The following is an 18333-nucleotide window of genomic DNA, read 5'->3' on the forward strand; positions in this document are numbered from 1 at the left end:
GGGTTACAGGGTATATACTTCAATGCAAGGAGTATTACAAACAAAGCTGATGAGCTAAGGGCACAGATAAGCACACGGCAGCATGGTATCTTTGCTATAACGGAAACTTGGCATAAAGAGGGGGATAATTGGCGGCTCAATATCCCTGGATATAGAGTTTTTCAGGCAGGATAGAGTGGGTGATAAAAATGGAGGGGGTGGGGTAACAATATTGGTTAAAGAATCAATTCCAGTTGTGAGAAGTGATGATATGCGAAATGGATCATCAATCCATGCCATGTGGGTTGATCTGAGAAATAAGGAAGTTGCAGTCACCCTCCCAGGAGTGTACTGTAGACCCACCAATGGCGAAAGGGAGATGGAAGAACAAATATGCAAGCAAATTTCTAATAAGAGGGCAATAATAGCAGGGGACTTCAACTACCCTAACATCAACTGGGATTCAAAGAGTGTGAGGGGCACAGAGGGCCCAAAATTCATAATCGGTGTCGAGGAATATTTTTTAGCCAATACGTGACAAGCCCAATAAGATGGGATGCAATTCTAGATTTAGTCCTGGGAAATGAAGATGGGCAAGTGGGTGAAGTGACAGTGTGTGACCATATTGGGGAATGTTACAACAATTCAGTTAGTTTTAGCATTATTATGGAAAGGGGCAGAGTTAAATCAGGAGTAAACGTTTTAAATTGTGGGAAGGCAAATTTAGAGAACTAAGGTGATTTGGCAGAAGTGGACTGGACACAATTACTTGAGTAGTAATCAGTGGCAGGTCAGTGGGAGGCACGAAAAGCGAAATTCTACGGGTACAATGCAGGCATGTCCCCTCAAACAAAAATTGTGGCAGTGCCAAATTTAGAGCCCCCTGGGTGTCTTGAAGTATACAGGGCAAGTTAAAGCAGAAAGGAATGGTTTAATCAGGGATAGTCAGCATGGGTTTGTTCAGGGAAGGTCATGCCTTCCAAATCTGCATGAATTCTTTGAGGAAGTGACAAGGAGGATTGATGAGAGTAGTGCAGTGGATGCTGTCTACCTGGATTTTAGCAAGGCATTTGACAAGGTCCCACATGGCAGACTGGTCAGAAAGGAAAAAAGCCCATGGGATACTGGGAAATGTGGCGAATTGGATCCAAAATTGGCTCAGTAACAGGAAGCAAAGGGTAAAATTCGATGGATGTCTTTGCGAATAGAAATCCGTTTCCAGTGGTGTGCCACAGTGTTCAGTGTTTGGTCCCTTGCTGATTGTGGTATATATTAATGATTTAGACTTGAATGTAGTGGGCATGATTGGCAAATTTGCGGATGACACAAAAATTGGCCGTGCAGTTGGTAGTGAAGAGGATAACTGCAGAGTCCAAGAAGATATCAATGAGTTGGTGGAGCGGGCAGAAAAGTGGCAAAAGCAGTTCAACACGGAGGAGAGTGAGGTAATGCACTTCGGGAGGGCAAACAGTAATAGGGAACACGCTGTAAAAGGGAATATATTGAGAGGGTGGAGAAAGTTAGAGACCTTGGAGTGCATGTGCACAGATCCCTGAAGGTGGCAGAATAGATAAATAAGGTTGTGAAAAGGCATACCGAATGCGCTCCATTATTAGCCGAGGTATGGAATACAAAAGCAGGGTTGTAATCATGGAACTGTATAAAACGCTGTTAAGGCCACAGCTGGAGCATTGTGCGCAGTTCTGGTCACCACATTACAGGAAGGACGTAATTGCTCTGGAGAGAGTGCAGAGAAGATTTACAGGAATGTTTCCAGGGCTTCAAAATTGCAGCTAGGAGGAGAGATTCGATAGGCTGGAATTGTTTTTCGTGGAGCAGAGGAGGCTGAGGGGAGACTTGATTGAGGCGTACAAAGTTATGAAGGACCGAAATAGTGTAGACAGGAAGTACCTGTTTCCACTAGCGGAGAGTTCAAGAACGAGAGGTCATAGATTTAAGCTGATTGGCGGAAGGATTAGAGGGGACCTGAGGAAAAACTATTTTACCCAAAGTGTGGTGGGTGTATGGAATTCGCTGTCCGAATTGGTGGTCGAGGCAGGGACCCTCAACTCTTCAAAAATACCTGGACATGCACCTGAAGTGCTGTAAGCTGCAGGGCTAAGGAACGGATGCTGGAATGAGGGATGAAAATGGGCATCTGGTTGTTCTTTGAGCCGGCGCGGACACGATGGGCCGAATGGCCCCCTTCTGTGCTGTATCTTTTCTATGGTTCTATGGAAATGAGGGAAGGAGGGTGGGTCGCTGAAGAATTAGGGAACGGTGGGTTGGGTGGAATACACTTTCCCTTTGGCCGATATTGTCTTATTGTGCGGAGTGGACGGGTGGAGGAGATCTCGTCAACTCAGACAGCTGGAACAGCCCAGGCTCAGTACTCCACAGGATGGGTTTTGCAGCAAAACTTCGGCCAGGCAATGGGGGTTTTGATTAAATATGATTCACGCTCCCTTTTTAGGCCTTGTTGTGTTTTATTTCCTCCCCCTCCCCCTCTTCAAACTCTTCCGAGTTCTTTTCTTTTCAATGCTAAGCAACAATCCAAGAGAAGACACAGAAAATTGCCCAAAACGCAGACCTCTTCTTCCACTTCCTGTGATGTGTATATAGATACATCCACCCCCATGCAATCGAGGTTGGGGTGAATCAGAATGAGTCAAGTCAATCTAATTCCTTCCAGGTGGAGGTATGTTTCCTTCGTCCTTTCCCTTCCCTCTCCTCCAATTTGGAGAGCAAAAAGCCCACTCTCCTTAAACCCATCTCTTTGACCGAGCTTTTGGTCACCTCTCCTTATATCTCCTTCCTCGGCTTATGTTTTCCCTCGCCCCGCCCTGAAGCCCCTCAGGATGTTTTTTTTCCACATTTAAGGCGTTGTATTATACAAGTTGTTGTTGCTGTTATAATAACTAGGCCTGAATGGCTGCACACAGTATTTGGGCAGATGGTGGGAACAGAATCATGATTGAATTTTGGCTGATATCTACGTGTCAAGGTGCCTTTCACCCTTTTAATGACAGCATCTCTGCTCTGGACAACTGTTTAACATTTCAACTCACACGATAAATCTCAAGAAATACTTAATATTAAAAATGGTCCTGGGAAATTCGCAGTTGCCTGAGTACTGTAATATTAATAGAATATAGTTCATCGATTTAAATATAGTTCTAAAATATTACTTAGCCTCCTCCTCAGCTTTCTTCCATACTCTCGAATTTATCTATTTATCTCTTTAATCTTGTTTTTCTTTGTGTCTGTTCCATCCATTTTAGGCCACATTCCTTTCAATCTCTCCCGAACTGGCTGCTTCAGCTGAGCAATCAAAGAGCTGATTGGCAGCTTTCTAAAAGAGCTGAGATTGATGGAAATCATTTCTTTGATTGATATCAGAATGGGTTGCCGTGTGGATAGAGCGCTCGCAGAACTGCGAGGGTAAAGAAGGGTTATTCCAGGGAAGGAGAGTGGTGCTGGATGTGTAAAGCTGATATAAGCCGAGAATAAGTACTGGGAAAATTTGCTCAATTTTGGTTTGGGTGTTGAAGAAAAAAGTTTCAGGCCTCTTGCTCCCCCCTCAAAATAATACCATTGAGATTAGGTGTTGGAGCAACTTCCTTGTTTTTGTATTAATAAAGCCCAGTGTTCCATATGCTTTTTTAACAGACTTCTCAACTTGTACTTCCACCTTCAAAGATTAGTCTACATACTGCTCCAGGTCTCTCTGTTCCTGCACCAACATTAAAATTGACCCATTTAGTTGATATTGCCTCTCCTCATTGCCCCGACCAAAATGCATCACTTCACACTTCTCTATGTCAAATTTCAGCTGGAATCTGCCTGCCCATTTTCCCAGTCTGTCGATGTCCTCCTGAATCTGTGATGATCCTCGACATTATTTACTACATTTCAGAGTTTCGTATTCTGCAAACTTTGAACAGATTCGTAAAGTAGAAGGGCATGGGATTAAAGGGACGTGGTTACTTCAGCACATTATTGGCTGATGGATAGGGTGCAGAGAGTAACATTGAACGGATGTTGATCTGACTGGAGAGAAGCAGTGGGGTCCCCCAAGCATCGGTATTGGGAAAATTGCTTTTCTTGATATATGCAAATAACCTGCACTTGTATTTCAGTCGTACAATTCCCAAGTCTGCGGGTAATACTAAACTTGGCAACGTAGTAAATGGTGTGGACGATAGTAGCAGACATCATGTGGACACAGACAGACTGGTGAAATGGGCAGACACATGGCAGATGCAATTTAATGAGTGTGAAGTGATGCACTTTGGGATTAACAACATGGCGAGGCAGTATAATCTAAATGGGACTATTTTGAGGAGGGAGCATGAGCAGCGGGACCGGGAGGGGAGGGGAATTCCAAATCTTTGAAGGTGGGAGGGCAAGTTGATAAGGCAGTTAAGAAAGTGTATGGGATTTTTGGCTTTGTAACTGGAGGCATACAGTAACAAACAAGGAAGTCAACCTCAACCTTTATAAATCACTGGTTAGGCCTCAGTTGGAGTATTGCGTCCAATTCTGGGCAACTCACTTTAGGAAGGATGTCAAGGCCTTGGAGAGAGCACAGAGGAGTACAGAGCAGAGAAGGTTAAAGGGGAGACAAAGGAAAGGCATTCAAAATGATGAAGGGTCTTGATAGAGCAAGTAGGTTGGAGCTGTTTCCTGTGACAAGTGGGTCAGTAACAAAAGGTCACAGATTTCAAATAATTGGCAAAAGAACGAGAGGAGAAATTAGGAGAATTTTGTCACCAGCTGAAAGGGCGATGGAAACTGGTGCCGGAGGATATTTGAAAAGGCAATCGGACATGTAGTCGAAGCCAACTGAATTGCTGGGTTCGGTTGTGGGACTAAATTAGACGGCTCTTTCAATGAACAGGCACAGGCACGAAGACGCCGAATGGCCTCCACCTCTGCTGTTAGAATCTAAGATTCCATTATTGTATGATCACCTCGACAGCCGCCCCATTAACACACTGATCACCGACACCTGCAGTCCTGGGTTCTCCTCCACCTCATGATCCATTAACACACTGATCACTGATACCTACAGTCCCGGGATCTCCTCCACCTCCCGCCCCATTAACACACTGATCACCGACGTCTACAGTCCCGAGATCAACTCTGAAACCCGCCCCATGAACACACTGATCACCGACACAGACAATCCCGGGTTCTTCTCCACCTCACGCCCCATTAACACACTGATCACTGACACCTGGAGTCCTGAGCTCTCCTCTGCAACCGCACCCACCATCACCCCCCCCCCGCCACGCCCCGTTAACATGTTGATCACAGTATGTAAAAATAAAAAGATTCGTGAAGACACATGTAGATCCCTTACAGTCAGAAACACGAGAATTTATAATGGGGAGCAAGGAAATGGCAGAGTAATTAAGCAAATACTTTCGTTCTGTCTTCACGGAAGAGGACACCAATAACTTCCTAGAAATGCTAGGGAACCAAGGGACTGGTGAAAAGAAGGAATTAAAGGAAATTAGTATTTTTTTAAAAAAATAGTCCTGGTGAAATTAATGGGACTGAAAGCCGAGAAATCCCCAGGGCCTGATAACCTGCGTCCCAGAGTACTAAAAGAGGATGTCATGGAAATAATGAATGCATTAGTTGTCATCGTCCAAAATTCTATAGATGATGGAACAGTTCCTGCGGATTGGAGGGTGGCAAATGTATCCCCACTATTTAAAAAAAGGAGGGAGAGAGAAAACAGGGAAGTACAGACCGGTGAATCTAACGTCAGTTGTGGGGAAAAAGCTACAGTCTGTCATAAAGGATGTGATAACAGCACAGTTAAAACATGTTAACGGGATTAGACAAAGTCAACATAGATTTATGAAAGGGAAATCACGTTAGACAAAACTACTGGAGTTTTTTGAGGTCGAACAGAAAAGGGAGAACCAATGAATGTGCTTTATTTGGATTTTCAGAAGGCCTTTGATAAAGTTCGAAATAAGAGATTAGTGTCCAAAATTAAAGCACATGGGATTGGTGGTAATATACTGGCATGGATTGATAATTGGTTAACAGACAGGAAACAGTGAGCATAAATACATGGGTCTTTTTCGGGGTGGCAGGCAGTGACTAATGCGGTACCGCAGGAATCAGTGCTTGGACCCCAGCTATTCAAAACATATATCAATGATATGGACGAGGGATTATTTCCAAGTTTGCTAACGACACAAAACTAGGTGGGATCGTGAGTTGTGAGGAGGATGCAAAGAGGCTTCAAGGCGATTTAGACAAGTTGAGTGAGTGGGCAAATACATGGCAGATGCAGTATAATGTGGATAAATGTGAAGGAAGTAAAAACAGAAAGGCAGAGTTTTATTGAAATGGTGATAGATTGGGAAATATTGATGTACAAAGGGACCTGGGTGCCCTTGTACAACAATCACTGAGAGCAAACACGCAGGTTCAGCAAGCAGTTTGGAAGGCAAATGGGATGTTGGCCTTCATTGCAAAAGGACTTGAGTATAGGAGCGAGGATATCTTATTGCAGTTATACAGGGCCTTGGTGAGAACACACCTTGAGTATAGTCTGTAGTTTTGGTCTCCTTACCTAAGAAAGTATATACTTGCCAGAGAGGGGGTGCAGCGAATGTTCACCAGACTGATGACTGGGATGGCAGGGCTGTCGAATGAGGAGAGAATGAGTCGACTTGGCCTGTATTCATTCGAGTTTAGAAGAATGAGAGGGGATCTCATTGAAACATATAAAATTCTGACAGGGCTAAACAGACTAGATGCAGGGAGGATGTTTCCCCTGGCTGGTGGGTCCAGAATGAGGGGTCACAGTCTCAGGATACGGGGTAGGACATTTCGGACTGAGATGAGGAGACATTTCTTCAATGTCAGGGTGGTGAACCTGTGGAATTATCAACCGCAGAAGGTTGTTGAGGCCAAGTCACTGAATAGATTTAAGAAGGAGCTAAATAGATTTCTAGACAGAAAAGGCATCAAGGGGTACGGAGAGAGAGAGTTGGAAAATTGTATTGAAATCGATATTCAGATCAGCCATGATCATATTGAATGGCGGAGCAGGCTCGAAGTGCCGAAAGGCCTTCTCCTGCTCCTGTTTTCTCTGTTTCTATGTTTCTCCCGCCCCATTCACACACTGACCACCGGGACCTACAGTCCCGGGTTCTCGTGTATTTCCCGCCCCATTAACAGACTGACCACCGGCACCAACAGTACCGGGGTCTCCTCTAACTCTCACCCCATTAACACATTGATCACCGACAACTACAGTCGTGTAATCTCCTTGACCTCCCGCCCATTCACACTCTGGTCACCGTCAGCGTGTGTTGCTGTTTACTTAATTACCTTTTAATTTATCCCATATGGACAAACATTTTTTGCGATAGATGACCACATGTTATTTTACAACTTGTCCTTGCATGTGATACACACTTTGACAAGATCTGTACAATGAGTCTATTTCAATAGCCTCAGGATATAAACGTTTCAGCACTTACATTGTTGGCTTTTATTGCTCGGGGGATAGAATATAAAAACAGGGAGGTATTGCTGCAGTTATATAAGGTATTGGTGAGACCGCACCTGGAATACTGCATACAGTTTTGGTCTCCTTACTTAAGAAAAGACATACTTGCTCTCGAGGCAGTACAAAGAAGGTTCACTCGGTCAATCCCGGGGATGAGGGGGCGGACATATGAGGAGAGTTTGAGTAGATTGGGACTCTACTCATTGGCGTTCAGAAGAATGTGAAGCGATCTTATTGAAACATTTCAGATTGTGAAGGGGCTTGATCGGGTGGATGCAGTAAGGATGTTCCCAAGGATGGGTGAAACTAGAACTAGGGGGCATAATCTTAGAATAGGGGCTGCTCTTTCAAAACTGAGATGAGGAGAAACTTCTTCACTCAGAGGGTAGTAGATCTGTGGAATTTGCTGCCCCATGAAGCTGTGGAAGCTACATCATTAAATAAATTTAAAACAAAAATAGACAGTTTTCTCGAAGGAAAGGGAATTAGGGGTTACGGGGAGCGGGCAGGAAATTGGACATTAATTTAGATTTGAGGTTATGATCAGATCAGCCATGATCTTATTGAATGGCGGAGCAGGCTCGAGGGGCCGATTGGCCTACTCCTGCTCCTATTTCTTATGTACTTATGTTCTTCTGTACATAAATACCCAGTGTTTGCAGCACCGCAGCCTGTCGGAATGACACAGATCTCGCTCTGAAGTCTTCAGATCTTCGCACTATTTAATTAATTTAACAATTACAGTAAAGGGGTATTTCACCACGTTCTTCAACTGCTCTCTGAATTTAACCTGGGTCACGGCATAAATACAGGTGTTTGTGCAGCAACTCAGGAGCTGGAGCATAAATCCCAGTTCTTGTACAAGTGGAGGTAGAATTACAGACGTTCGCGCCAAATACAACAATCGTCGATTGATAGAAGACAATATGAACACCACCCATAACACGATAAAGTTTCCTGATATAACGAACAGTAAAATCATTGATTTCCTGCGACTCTCCATCTCTGGGTTTCTGGCACTCTCCCCACTGCTGTGACCCCGGAGTCTCCTGCGGGCTCTGCTGGCCACTAAAATGTGTCTGACTGTTCAAACATTGAGGAACACAATCAGAATAAATGGGACACACGGGGTGAGGATATAATGAAGGAGTTCGATTACTGCCCATATCGGTGACGTTGAAACACCCGTTACATCAATACAAAACCAAGGGATATTGGAAAGCAAATATCGACCTTCGAACACAAAGTACCAGAAAATGTTCTTTAAACAGCTCAGTACACTCACTGTTCCCAGATCCACAGCCGCCGTTTTCTCGGTGCAATAATTAGTTTTCAGCTTCTGGCAACAAATGGCCACAAATCGATCAAAGGTAAAAGTGATGGTGAACCAGACAGAACAGTCCGTGATTGCATAAAGCAGGACGGCGTGGATATTACACACGGGAAATTGGCGTAGAAATGCGAACAGTTTAAGATAAATAATGGGAATCTGCCTCAATATCAGATCGATGATAACGACCAGTAGATCCGCCGCTGCCATGGACACCAAGTAGCGAGTGACACATTTGGAGAGACCGCACTTTCCACGAGAGAGGATCACAATTGTCAATAAATTAACTGTAAGGAAGGGAAATAAAGATGGAAATTTTAGATTAAGTTGAGACCCTCTGTAAACAACAATAACATCTCTGGAACCACCTATAAATACTAGTACAGTCTCTGGATCCCCTGTAAATATTAGCACCGTCTCTGGAACATGTGTAAATATTAGCCCCGTCTCTGAAACATGTGTAAATATTAGCCCCGTCTCTGGAACATGTGTAAATATTAGCACCGTCTCTGGAACATGTGTAAATATTAGCACCGTCTCTGGAACATGTGTAAATATTAGCCCCATCTCTGAAACATGTGTAAATATTAGCCCCGTCTCTGGAACATGTGTAAATATTAGCCCCGTCTCTGAAACATGTGTAAATATTAGCACCGTCTCTGGAACATGTGTAAATATTCGTCCCGTCTCTGGAACATGTGTAAATATTAGCCCCGTCTCTGAAACATGTGTAAATATTAGCACCGTCTCTGGAACATGTATAACTATTAGCACCGTCTCTGGAACATGTGTAACTGTTAGCACCGTCTCTGAAACATATGTAAATAATAGCACCGTCTCTGGAACATGTGTAAATGTTAGCACCGTCTCTGGAATATGTGTAAATGTTAGCACCATCTCTGGATCATGTGTAATTATTAGTACTGTCTCAGGAACATGTGCAAATATTAGCACCGTCTCTGGAACATGTGTAACTGTTAGCACCGTCTCTGAAACATGTGTAAATATTAGCAGCGTCTCGGAAACATGTGTAAATATTAGCACCGTCTCTGGAACATGTGTAAATATTGGCACCGTCTCTGGAACATGTGTAACTATTAACACCGTTCCTGGAATATGTGTAAATGTTAGCGCCGTCTCTGGAACATGTGTAAATGTTAGCACCGTCTCTGGATCATGTGTAATTATTAGTACTGTCTCGGGAACATGTGCAAATATTAGTACCTCCTTTGAATCCCTTGTGAACATTAATACAGTCTCTGGAATTCCTGTAGTTTTGGTATAGTCTCTGTATCCCATGTAATTATTAGTACAGTCTCTGGGACCCACGTAAATATTAGTACAGTCTCTGGATCCCATGTAATTATTAGTACAGTCTCTGGGACCCATGTAAATATTAGTACAGTCTCTGGGACCCATGTAAATATTAGTACAGTCTCTGGATCCCATGTAAATATTAGTACAGTCTCTGGATCCCATGTAATTATTAGTACAGTCTCTGGGACCCATTTAAATATTAGTACAGTCTCTGGATCCCATCTAAATATTAGTACATTCTCTGGATCTTCTGTAATTATTAGTACAGTCTCTGGATCCCATGTAAATATTAGTACAGTCTCTGGATCCCATGTAAATATTAATACAGTCTCTGGATCCCATGTAAATATTAGTACAGTCTCTGGAGCTTCTGTAATTATGTATACAGTCTCTGGATCCCATATAAATATTAGTACAGTCTCTGGGACCCATGTAAATATTAGTACAGTCTCTGGATCTCAAGTAAATATTAGTACAGTCTCTGGATCCCATGTAAATATTAGTACAGTCTCTGGATCCCATGTAAATATTAGTACAGTCTCTGGATCTTCTGTAATTATTAGTACAGTCTCTGGATCCCATGTAAATATTAGTACAGTCTCTGGATCCCATGTAAATATTAGTACAGTCTCTGGGACCCATGTAAATATGAGTACAGTCTCTGGATCCCATGTAAATAATAGTACAGTCTCTGGATCCCATGTAAATATTAGTACAGTCTCTGGATCCCATGTAAATATTAGTACAGTCTCTGGATCTTCTGTAAATATTAGTACAGGCTCTGGATCTTCTGTAATTATTAGTACAGTCTCTGGATCCCATGTATATATTAGTACAGTCTCTGGATCTTCTGTAATTATTATTACAGTATCTGGATCCCATCTAAATATTAGTAGAGTCTCTGGGACCCATATAAATATTAGTACAGTCTCTGGATCCCATGTAAATATTAGTACAGTCTCTGGATCCCATGTAAATATTAGTACAGTCTATGGATCCCATGTAAATATTAGTACAGTCTCTGGATCTTCTGTAATTATTAGTACAGTCTCTGGATCCCACGTAAATATTAGTACAGTCTCTGGGACCCATGCAAATATTAGTACAGTCTCTGGATCCCATGTAAATATTAGTACAGTCTCTGGGACCCATGCAAATATTAGTACAGTCTCTGGATCCCATGTAAATATTAGTACAGTCTCTGGATCCCATGTAAATATTAGTACAGTCTCTGGGACCCATGCAAATATTAGTACAGTCTCTGGATCCCATGTAAATATTAGTACAGTCTCTGGATCCCATGTAAATATTAGTACAGTCTCTGGGACCCATGCAAATATTAGTACAGTCTCTGGATCCCATGTAAATATTAGTACAGTCTCTGGGACCCATGCAAATATTAGTACAGTCTCTGGATCCCATGTAAATATTAGTACAGTCTCTCGATCCCATGTAAATATTAGTACAGTCTCTGGGACCACTGTAAATATTAGTGCAGTCTCTGGATCCCATGTAAATATGAGTACAGTCTCTGGATCCCATGTAAATATTAGTACAGTTTCTGGATCCCCTGTAATTATTAGTACAGTCTCTGGGTCGCCTGTAAATATTTGTTCAGTCTCTGTATCCCCTGTAATTATTAGTACAGTCTCTGGGTCCCCTTTCAATATTAGTAGAATTTTTGGGCCCCCTGTGCATATTAATTCCAGCTCTGTATCCCCTGTAAATATTAGTACCATCTCCGGATCCCCTCTAACTAATAACACAGTCTATGGTCCAGCTGCAAAATTGGTATAGTCTCTGGATCACCTGGAAAGAATAGTACCACACCTGAATGCTCTATCAGGACTGTTCCCGGACCCCTGTAAATATTGTACCGTCTCTGGACGACTTGTAATTAGTACCAACTCTAGACCCCTTCCAAATATTAGTACCGTCTCTTGGCCCCCTGTAAATATTAATACCGTCTTGAATAAATTGTAAATATTGGTACCGAATTTGTGTCCCCTGTAATTATTAGTACCATCGCTGGACCTCCTCTAAATATTAGTACCATCGCTGGAACCCCCTGTAAATATTAGTACCTTCTCTGGATCCCCTGTAATTATTTGTACAGTCTCTGGATCCCCTGTAAATATTAATACCACCTCTGGATCCCCAAGAAATATTACTATCGTCCCTGGATCCACTGTAAATATTAGTATTGTCTCTGGATCCCCTGTAAATATTACTTTCGTCTCACGAATCCCCTGTTATTAATTGTGTTGTCTCTGGATCCACTGTAAATATTAGTACAGTCTCTGGACCCCCTGTAAATATTAGTAAAGACTTTGGATCCCCTGTATATATTGGCACCGAGACTGGATCCCCCGTAAATATTAGTACAGTCTATGGATCCCCTGTAATTCTTAGTACAATCTCTGGATCTCCTGAAAATATTAATACAGTTTCTGGATCCACTGTAAATAGTAGTACAGTCTCTCGACGCCTTGTAAATATTAATACAGTATCTGGATCCCCTTTCAATATTGGCACCGTCTCTGGATCCCCTGTAAATATTGTACAGTCCCTGGATCACCTGTAAATATGTGTACAGTCTCTGGATCCCCTGTAAATATTAATACAGTCCCTGGATCCCATGTAAATATTAGCACTATCTCTGGGTCCCCTGTAAATACCCATACCGTCTCCGGATCCCTGTAATTATGAGCACAATCTTGGATCCCCTGTAAATATTAGTACTGTCTCCGGATCCCCTGTGGTTATTGACAACGTATCTGGATCCCCTGTAATTAATAATACCATCTCTGCTTCCACTGTAAATATTAGCAACACATCTGGAATCTCCTTGTAAATATTTGTACCGTCTCTGGATCCTCTGTTGATATTAGAAACGTCTATGAATCCCCTGTAAATATTAGCACGTTCTCTGCAATCCTTCAAATATTAGTACCATCTCAGGATCGCCTGTAAATATTAGTACTGTCTCTGGATCCCCCTGTAAATATTAGTACTATTTCTGGATCCCCTGTAAATATTAGTACTATCTCTGGTTCCCCTGTAATTATTAGTTGACTCCCTGGATCACCCTGTAAATATTAGTGCCATCTCTGGATCCACTGTAAATTTTACTATCGTCACTGGACTCACTGCAAATATTTGTAGCATCTCTGGGCTCCCCTGTAAATACTGACACACCCTAAGGGGCCTGTAAAAACAGGCTCATGCTATGGCTCCCTGAACATACAAACTCACTCCCAGGGACCCATTGTAAATAAACCCTCACACCGAGCAAATCCCCGTAAATATTTTCCTATCCATATTCCCCTGATCCCTATATTTCCCTTACCACGTTCACCCTTTAATTATAAAGGCTTAACGGAAACTCGAACAGAAGAGATTATTACACAGGGAATGACAAGAAGAGTAATACAGTGGAACACGGTTTATAGAATTAATAGCTGCATATACAGACTTACCAGGAACACCGACAGCAGCGAGGAGCGGATAGTATATTAATTGTATACTCCGAAGCATAACATGTGTCCGCCCCTCTAATGACATTGAACCATAATATACATGCAGGTATTGAAATACCCAGAATGGACTGTCCCAATCTATTGTTCTAAGATTCCGACCCATTGCTGTAACATTCCAATCTGTTGTTCTAAGATTCTGACCCATTGTTTAACATTCCAATCTATTGTTCCCAGGTTCTGATCTATTCTCTCCCACTCTGTGGAGCCCTGATCCCTGCCTGTTAGTGCCGGAGGTGATGCTCCCATTGACACTATTGGGTAACACATTGACAGTAGTCGCTTATTTATAGCACAGGAAAACATTGCAGTGAGACAATTAGGACCCATGGAGACTGACATTAATTCCAGTCACTGAACAAACAGATTTGGTTACAACTTTAAACTCAAGGAATATGACATCAAAACATATATTTAATCAAATATTAGACAGATGGAAAGCCCAAAGCCCAGTATATTATTTTAATAAATAGTTGGAACAACAGAAACTATGAGACCCGAGGTCTGACAGCATTGAAGCTAGATTTTTACTTCTGGCTGCTGGTACAATTGTCCTTGTTTCTTGAAGCTTCCTACACTTGGATATAATTGCTACAGCGGTTTGGCAGGTCATACATTGTTGGTGTCGTTTACAACAGTGCGCTGAACAATATTCCTGTTAGCCATGGGTGGCCTGCTGGGGCTCCCGATGGACATTGAAGACGACTCAGAGCACGCAGAGAGGTCACGCAGAGCAGATCAAGCTGCGAGGAGAGGGAGGAGGAGGAGCTGCAGGGCACTGACCAGGAGGCCGTCTCTCATAAGGGCCATCAGGAAACAATACTCTGACCTCAACATAAGCGGAGATCAATGCATCCGATGGCTGCAGTTCACGAAAGAGTTCGTGACGGAGATTTGTCAACTGCTGCAGCCACAATTGAAGCCTCAGGGCAGGGTAAGGACCGCATGGCCTGTGGTTGTCAAGGTAACCATGGCGCTGAACTTTTACGGCGTTGGATCCTTTCAGGCCTTTGCTGGCGATGTGAGCAACATCTCACAGTTTGCTGTACACTGCTGTATAAGGGAGGTCATTGAGGCACTCTCCGAGCTGAATAAAAGGTCCATCACATTCCCTCTTGACAGAGAGAAGCTAAATGAGCGAGAGCGAGGCATTGCTCACATTGCTTCCCCATGGTGCCATTGACTGCAAGCATATTGCCATGTGTGCTCCAATTATCAACTCGGCCATCTTCATGAACAGAAAGGGGTTCCACTCCTTCAATATACACCAGGTGTGCGACCACACGCAATGCATCATACAGAGCAATGCCCGCTACCCTGGCAGCAGTCATGACGCGGTAGTCCTACCAGCATGGCAGGTCAAAGTCTAGCTATTGGGCGACCAGATCTATCCCTTCATGAGGTGGCTCACGACACCGGTCAGGAACGCACGGATACATGCAGAGCAGGCCTACAGAGTGAGCCATGCAGCCACACAACACGTCATGGAGCACACCGTAGCTGTCCAAAAGCAAAGCTTCCGCTCCGTAGTCCATACTGGAGCAGCACTCCGTTGATTGGGTGTCAAGATTCGGCGTTGTATGCTGCACAACCTCGCCCTTATATGGGAACAGCCCTGGCCACTGCCGATTCGGCGAGAATCTGAGCAGCAGGCAGAGGAAGAGGAGAGAGAGGAGGAAGTGGAGAAATGGAGAAAGGGCCCAAGAGGCAATTTGGTGAACAGGCCATATCTGCCAGGACTCTGCGTGCTCACCTTATTAATGAGTGACATCAGTAACCTCAACAACACGGCCCAAGCCATCAACAAAAGTCATACATTCCCCACCTGTACTCTCACAGTCATCCTCCTCATGATTACGCATCGCTTCCACCCGCAGCGCATAAAGCTTGGGCTGATAAGTGGCAAGTAACATTCGCTCCAGACAAGTGCCAGACAATGTCCATTTCCAACAAGAGAGGGTCAAACCACCTCGCCTTGACATTCAACGGCATTACCATCGCCAAATCCCCACCATCAACATTCTGGGGATCACCATTGAACAGAAACTTAACTGAGCCGGCCACATAAGTACTGTGGCTACTAGAGCGGGTCAGAGGCTGGTTATTCTGCCGTGAATGACTCACCTCCTGATTCCCCAAAGCCTTTCCACCATCTACAAGGCACAAGTCAGGAGTGTGATCGAATACTCTCCACTTGAATGGATGAGTACAGCTCCAAAAACACTCAAGAAGCTCGACACAATCCAGGACAAAGCAGTCCGCTTGATTGGTACCCCATCCACCACCCTAAACATTCACTCCCTTCACCACCGGCGCACTGTGGCTGCAGTGTGTACCATCCCAGGATGCACTGCAGCAACTCGCCAATGCTTCTTCGACAGCACTGCCCAAACCCGCGACCTCTACCACCTAGACGGACAAGGGCAGCAGGCACATGGGAACAACACCAGCTGCACGTTCCCCTCCAAGTCACACACCATCCCGACTTCGAAATAAATCGCCGTTCCTTCATCGTCGCTGGGTCAAAATCTGGAACTCCATACCTAACAGCACTGTGGGAGAACCTTCACCACACGGACTGCAGCGGTTCAAGAAGACGGCTCACCACCACCTTCTCAAGGGTAGTTAGGGATGGGCAATAAATGCTCGCCTTGCCAGCGACGCCCACATCCCATGACCGAATAAAAAAATACTGCGACTTCAAACACAAATTTATAAACGAACACATGATATCATGTAAACAACATTACCCATGTGCATTATTTCAGTGCATGTCACTCGTATGCCTTCACCGATCCGAGTGCTCCGACAAGGTGCATCCCTAGAAGCTGGAGCATGGTTGGTCGGAGGCTGCTGACCTTCAATGGAGGAGAGTGCTGATGGCCTTGGAGATCGACCTTGAGCATTTCTGAGTGAGAGGGCCCGGCTTCAGACTGCACCATCCCGGCATAGGCTGCAGCATTCTGGCCTGGTTGGCTGACAGGCAACGGCAAGGGCACTGGCAGAGTGGCAGGGGTGGGAGCAGGAATGCTGTCGCCCGGAGAGCGGACAGCAGTCTTCGTTGGAGAACAGATTATTGGAGTGCTGTAACGCCCTGCAAGTCCTGTTCCCCGGTTGTACCCAGAGCCTCGATAACAGCAGTCTGAGCCTTGAACGCTGCAGTCTGGGCTTCTAAAGCAGCAATCTGAGCTCCAATGCAGACATCCAGCACCGCCAATTTCCATGGCCGCAGCAACGGCCCATCCAATGATGGCCAGCACTGGCTCCCCCATGGGGGTAAGGACGTGTCGGCGTGCTTGTCCTCCTCCAGTTCTTTTTGCTGCCTCCCGAAATGCGCCATCTTCTCCTTCAAGATTGAGGGAAGTGTCTCAGTGAGTGTCCTGCAAAATGTTTGGATAATGTGGCTGTTGTTGTTGAATAGTTGGCAAGTGTGTGTGACCTGTGAGTTGGGGGTGTGCGGCTTGCAGCAGTGATCATGTGTGAGGGTGAGAGGAGGATTGGAAGAGTTGACTGCTACTTGAAAGAATGTGTTGGTATGTGGGTGATGGGGGTTTTAGTGTGTTGAACAGTGGATGAGGCGAATGGTACAGTTCATAGAATCATATAAAATTACGGAACAGAAGGAGGCCATTCGGCCAATGCTGTTGGGAGCTGAAGTTGGGTGAATGATGGGCAGACTCGTTCCTTGTCTTGCCTTTATTTCAGTGTTACAGTGCGATAAGCAGGATACAGTCAAGCCGAGGCACGAGCTCTTTGGACAGTAGCCCCCAAATCAGCCAATGCGTGGCCCTGGTCCCTTTGCTCACACCTTGGACAGGCCCACCGAACCCCACTTAATACACACAGACTGGGTATCTTTGTCTGCAACTCAAACACCACTTAAAACCAACTGGCTTTTGAACAGTCATTTCCCCCACAAAGACCAGTTTGTCTTTGTTCACCTCAATTAGGTATGAGTTTTCTCCAATCAAACTCAATCTTGCTCCAATTGCTGTGTGCTGTTTAGAGTAACGTGTGCCTTCCCTGAATTTGACTGTTCTTTTTTTTCCGAGACTGGTTGTCTCCGTTCATCGTTCACCAGGCAGCAACTTCAATCTTATGTATATTTTCCCCAGGCTTTGAGTAATACCAATTTGCATCTGTACAACAGGAAGTCAATTGTTAGGCAAGGACATGATCTCGACTTGACTTTGGTTGGATGGCTGTTCAACCCTCTCAGTCTTCATTGTTTCTCTTTCCCTCATTCATACCTCAACAGTAGGAGACGCCACTTGACAGTTGTCCTCACCCACCTTGACTAGTCGTGTCAAATCATTGAACTTCTTCCTGCACTGCATCCGTGTTCTTGGTGCTTCACTCCTGGCATTGACCTCGTTCACTGCTTCCTCCGACTGCCACTTGAGCATATGCCTGGAGGGCCTCTTGACCAACCTCCCACCAACCCAGCGGATACAGGATGACCCTCCTCCTCTTCACCTCTTCCATCAGAGAACCTTGGAGCACACTCTCACAGGCGCAGCCATTCACAGTGTCAGCTGGGGCTCAGTGGGTCGCCCTCTCATGAGTCAGAAGGTCGTGGGTTCAAGACCCACTCCAGAAACTTTAGCACCAAATCTAGGCTGACACTC

General features: G+C 44.5%; 1 pseudogene; it reads right to left on the reverse strand.

Annotated features, from left to right (window-relative positions):
* Nucleotides 1-8240: 8240 nt before the first annotated feature.
* On the reverse strand, nt 8241-13853 carry LOC137319839 (probable G-protein coupled receptor 139; annotated as a pseudogene).
* Between the last annotated feature and the right edge of the window lie 4480 nt (nt 13854-18333).

Source organism: Heptranchias perlo, unplaced genomic scaffold (genome assembly GCF_035084215.1).
Source record: "Heptranchias perlo isolate sHepPer1 unplaced genomic scaffold, sHepPer1.hap1 HAP1_SCAFFOLD_90, whole genome shotgun sequence".
Classification (NCBI taxonomy): Eukaryota; Metazoa; Chordata; class Chondrichthyes; order Hexanchiformes; family Hexanchidae; genus Heptranchias; species Heptranchias perlo.